The following is a 5807-nucleotide window of genomic DNA, read 5'->3' as shown; positions in this document are numbered from 1 at the left end:
AAAAAAAAAGCCAAAAATCCACAAAAACCAGCAGCGGTCGCGGGCCTTTTCCGTGCGGAGCCGGAGCCGGAACCGGAGCCGGAGCCGGCACGAGGACTTGCAGGCGCACGAGGTCTCAGCCCCCCAACTACCGCCCCGCTCGCGCAGCTCCCTTCGCCTTCCGAGATTTTAACGTGGACTTTTCTATGAAATAATTAAAAAAATACAAAAAAAAAGACGGAGGAGAGTCGGGACCAGGCCCCGGCCGAGGGGGAGGCCGCGGAGAGCCCGCGCTCCGGAGCACTCCGCCGGCCCTGTCCGTTTCCTCCTTTTCCTCCCTCCTCTCGCTTGTTATTATTGTTGTTATTATTATTATTATTATTTGTCCCCCGGGGGGGGGGGTGTAGGGGAGGGTCCCGCTCCCGGTTCCCATGGGATTCCCATGGGATTCCCTCGGGAAAGAGCCCCCCCCCCGCCACCACCACGCCAGGATCCCGCCCTTCCAGCTCCATCCCCGGCCCAATGGAGGCCCTTCCCGTCGGGATCCCCCCGGAGCCGCCAGCTCCCGCGGCGCTTCCCGCTCCCACCCCATGGGCAAACCGAGGTTGGGGGGGGCGGGAGGGGGGCTACACACGCTATTTAATTTCAAACCTCATTTTTTTAATTTTATTATTCTCTCCACGCGGCCGCTCCCGGCGCTGCCCGCGGCCTCCGGCCCCCTCCGGCTCTTCCCTTCTTTTCTACGGAAACGGCCGCCGTCCTCGGGCCGCCGCGAGGGGCTCCGGGTGCGGGGGGTGGTTTTAAAACTCTCATTATTTTTTATTGTCGTCGTGACGATGTCGGTGGCTTCCGAGTCCGTGTTTCTTTGGCGGTGACTGACGCGCTGTTAAGTCGGAGAGATCCCCCCGGAGAGGGACGCGGCGGCGGAGCGGAGCATGGATCCCCCCCGGCCTCCAGTGCTGCCTCCCTCAATAAATTGTTACAGACGAGTCCGGGCCTCGCTCCTCTTTTTGGGGAGGTTTGGGGCAATTTGGAGGGTTTTGTCACCTGGTGGAGGGGGCAGCCTGGGGTTCATCCCGCTGATCCGGTTATTTGGGATCCAAACAGGAGGGGAAGGCGGTTTATCCAAGTGGGTTATTGGGGGGCTCCCGTGGGAGCATCCAGGACGGCTCCTCTCACCCGGAGCCTGGGATGAGGCTAAAGAGGAGGAGGGAGGTGATGGGAGGATGGAGGAAGAGGAGGAAGATGGAGAAGGAAGGAGGGAGGGAGGAGAACGGCGGAAAAGGATGGAGGGAGGAAGATGAGGATGAAAAGGATGGAGAGAGGGAAGGGGGGAAGAGGAGGATGGAGGAAGAGAGGGAAGGGGGGAGGATGTAGAATGTCGGGAGAGAAGAACAGAGGAGGAGGAGGAGGGAAAGAGGAAGGGAGGAGGAGGGGGAGGCCGGGACAGGGCTCTGGGGCTGGGACCCCCTGGGGGGGAGGGGAGGGCTGTTGGGGGCGGAGCCTCTTGCGAGGGTGGAGCTCGTGGTGGGCGGGGTTTATCTGGGGCGGGGCTTCCTGGGGGTGGGGCTGGGTGGGGGCACCACCCCCACCCCAGGGCACGTTGGGGGCAATGGGGGGGGGCAAAGCCCACGGGGAGGGGGCAGGTGGTGCCATCCCGCGGGAGGGGATGGACGGACACACGGACAGGGCAGGGATGGACACAGGGATGGATAGGGCAATAAATGGCCGCTCAGGAACGCGGACGGGTGGATGGATTCATGGGGGGATGCATGGATGGATGCGTGGACGGATGGACACCTGGCAGGATAGGCCCTGCATGGATGCATGGATATGTGGATGGACAGACGGGGAGCCGGCTGGATCGATGGAGACAGAAGGACAGCACAGGAACAAGTGGCTGTGTTGAGGGATGGGTCATTCACTGGATATAGGGATGGATAGATGGATGGATGGAGGGATGGATGGAGGGATGGAGGAGCAGGTAGAGGGATCACTGTTTGGCCACACGGACAGAGGAGCAGACGAGCTGGTGCATGGGGAGCTCGGGGCTTGGATGGGCCGGTCCATCGTGGCGGGGCAGACAAACCCGCGGCGGGACAGACAGACGGATACCTGGATAGATCCTCGGCTGGACGGTCAGACGGGTGGATGGATTGATAAACAAATTAATAAATAGATGGCCAGAGAGCTGCGTGGGTGGATGGATGCATGCATGCATGGACAGATGGATGAACAGGTAGCTGCAGGGATGGATGGATGCATGGATGGATGCATGGATGGATGCATGGATGGATGAACAGGTAGCTGCATGGATGGATGCATGGATGGATAGATGCATGGATGGATGCATGGATGGATGGAGAGGTATCCACACAGACGGATGGTCTCCGGCCGGCAGAGGCCGGCGCCGGCTCCTCCTGCACATCCGGCGCCGGCTCCTGCGTGCAGCCTAATCCGGGTGATCCGAGCCGCCCGCGCTCACGGCAGCGGCCCCGTAATCACCAGCGCTGCCCTAGATAGCGGCCGGCGCCGCGGGAGCCGCACGGGGCCGGGACCGCGGGCCGGGATCCCGGGATGGGGCGGCCGCCTCGGAGCCCGGCTCCCGGTGCCGGCGCGGGCGCGGGGCTGTAGTTGGCAAGTCTAGAACCACCGGATCCTGCTACCGCACCAGTGTGAGTTCTACCATTGCCAAAGGCAGCCGCCGCGCGGGGCGCCCCGCCGCCCCCCACCGCCGCGTGTCACGAGCTGCCGCGGCCTCTGCGCCCACGGAGGGGGCGGCGGCCCTTGGAGCGGCCGGAATGCTGTGGAAAAGGGAAAAAATGGGAGCCAGGCCACAAAATCCAGCCCGCTGGGGTGGGGGGGTCTTGCTGAGCCCCCAGTGCAGCCATCAGTCCTGGGAGCACCGGGACCTTTCCTTAAGGAAAAGGGGTTGACTCGGATGGGATCACACGCTGGGTTCCTGATGGCTCCGGAGCATCCCAGCATTTCCCCTGAGCATCCCAGTATCCCGGAGCCTCCCCGCTCCCACCCGGAACCTCCCCATTGAGCCCAGAGCAGCAGGCACATTGGAGCATCCCGCCAGCCCTGGAGCATCCCAGCCCATCCCAGAACCTCCCTGCTGCTCCAGAGCCTCTCTCCCAGCCCCAGAGCTGAACCAGTGATCCCAGAATATCCCCATTGCTCCAGAGCCTCTCTCCCAGCCCCGGAGCATCCCAGCTGAGCCCATGATCCCAGAACATCCCTGCCAGCCCCAGGGCCCTCAGAGCATCCCGGCCGCTCCCGCCGCTCCCGGAGCATCCCGGCCGGTGCCGGCCCTCGCCGCCGTCTCTCCGCCTTCTCCCATATTGGCACTACACATAATTGCTCCACGCAGAGAGACCCGAGCAAAAATGTGCTAGTGCCAAAACGGGCCAAGCGGCGCCCACGGTGGCCCCGGCGCCCACGGTGGCCCCGGCGCCCGCGGGTCCCTGCCCGGCGCCCGCGGGTCGTTCTCTGCTCTGTTTATGGCCCTATGGTAATTCACTGATCGCGGGGTCTCACAGTGAATTCTACCAGTGCCATACACAGAACAGGAGTAGCGCTCGCCCGGCCCCGCTGCGTTCCCGGCCTCTGGAATAACCCCGGCTCCGCGAAACGCTGCCGAAGCTCCGGTCCGCCCCAGCGCAACGTTGAGCCCAGCCGGGACGGGGCAAATCCCGGCGCCGGGAATGTCACCGGTCCCGGCTCCGCGGCCGGTGGCGATGACCTTAATCCGGCCGCGGGCAAGCGGAGCAGGACGGCATCGGACACCCCGGGGCAGGGAGCGGCCAGACGCCTCATTCCCGATGTGAGGAGGGAAAAATCCGCTTTCCTGGAGCAATGTGCCCCCCTACTGCCCCCCACCCTGGTCACTGCAGCCCTTGGTGCTCCGCTGAGGAGGAGGAGGAGGATGAAGGCACAAAGTGTCCTTTGTGTCGGCTCCCAGTGGCCGGGGGCACCGGGAAAGGGGCCGCGATGCCCTGGGGGCCGCAGCGGTGGCTGCGGATGGGGGGGGTCCCCACAGAGTCATCCTGGGGGAGGTGAAAGGCTCCTGGTTCCCCGTGACGCCCTTTGGGGGCAGCCGAAGGGGAGCGAACGCCGGTGGCTTCAGCATTCCCGACCTCGAGGGGCCAGGGCGGCGGGAAGAGCCTCTTCCTGCCCGGAGCGCGGCCGAATCGGGCGGTGTCGGGGACACGACGCCCACCCCCTTCCCCAGCTCTGCCCTCCGGTCCCCGCTCTGTGCAGCGGGAAGGGGACCCAGTCCCGTCCCCACGGCGGCACCCGGGGGTCCCCGTGCGGCATCTCCGGCCGCTTCCCACCATTGGGAGCCTCCCGGCGCTCGAAGCTCACCCTGGGCGCAACTCCATGGGAGGGGACCCACGGCGGGACCCCATGGCGGGACCCACGGCAGGACCCACGGCGGGACCCGCGGATGCTGCAGCCGGAGCGGGGACGGGCGGACGGACGGACACGGCCGCCGTGGGCCTGCCCCTCTGCGGCGCCGGCCGCACCCTGGGCCGGTGACGTGGGGCGATGCCGCATTGCGGAGGCGGCCCCCCCCCCCCGCCCCCACGCCCGGCCCCCCCCCCCCACGCGCCGGGGTCCCCGAGGGGCCGCCCGCAGCCGGCAGGGGCCCCGTGGCCTCGCCCGGAACCACCGAAACGCCTCAAAAGGCCCCAAAAGGCCCCAAAAATCTCGGCGCCCTGCTGAGCATCCCCTGGGAGCGGGACGTGGTGGGAGGGGGCGTCTGGCCACCCCCCCAGCACTTCCGTTGCCCTCACCGGGGTCTCCCCTCCAGGCCCATCGGGGAGCCACATTCGGCGGGGGACAGGGAGACTTGGTGTCACCGAGGGGGACGCCTTGTCCTTGGGCGCAGACCGGGGCTCACGGCGGGGTCCGACACCCCGGCAGGGCGGGAGCCTCGAGGGGATGAAGCCCCTTCCCAGCCGCGGGCACGGGGAGCGGGAGGGCACGCGGGTATTTACCGGGGAGGGGGGACACGCGACACACGGGTATTTACCCGGGGGGAGGGTCGCGAGCGCGGCCCCGCGCCTCGGAGCCGTCGAGATTTCCAGGAGGAGGGAAAGAATCCGCGGCGCCAGAGCCGCGGGCAGCTGCGAAGCGGCGGCAAACGAATTAAATCCGGATTTAAAGGAGGGGGGAAAAAAAGAAGGGGATTGGGCAGCAAACGGGACCCCGGCCCCTCCGCGGCTCCGCAGCCCCCCGGGCGCCCGGCCCGTCGGGGCAGCGGGCGGGAAGGCGGCGGCCCGGACGGCGGCGGCCGCGGCGCTGGGGGGGCTCGGTGGGCGCTGGGGGGGGGGAGAGGGGTCGGGGGGGGGTCCCGTAGAGGTGAAGGTTGATTGACAGCTGAGCCGTTTGATTGACAGCTCGCCCGGACGCTGCTTAAGCGCATTGAGGGGCGCGGAAGTCGCTGCCCCCCCCCGGCCCATCCCGGCGCCGTCGGGGAAAAGGGGGGGACTGGAAGGGGGGAAAGTCTTTGGAGGGGGGCAGAAAAGCCGCCCCCCAAGGCCGGGGGCAGCCGCGGAGCCGTCGGGGCCGCACGGGGACCGGCCCGGGGGGGCGAACGGAGAAGGGTCGGAGCACAACGAGGGAGAGGGCGAAAACAACGGGGGGGTGAAAACAATGCGGGGGGGTCTCTAAGGCACCAGTGAGGGGGCTGAAAAAGCGGAGGGTCCCTCAACAGCCCCGAGGTGGCTGCAGCAGCGCGGGGCGGGGGGCCCGGCCGCACTTACCTGCGCTCCGGGCGCCTCCGTCCGGGCCGCCCCGTCGGGGAGGGGAGGGGGGGG

Source organism: Nothoprocta perdicaria, unplaced genomic scaffold (genome assembly GCF_003342845.1).
Source record: "Nothoprocta perdicaria isolate Ctin4 unplaced genomic scaffold, notPer1 scaffold_359, whole genome shotgun sequence".
NCBI lineage: Eukaryota > Metazoa > Chordata > Aves > Tinamiformes > Tinamidae > Nothoprocta > Nothoprocta perdicaria.
Note: the sequence above shows the minus strand (reverse complement) of the source record.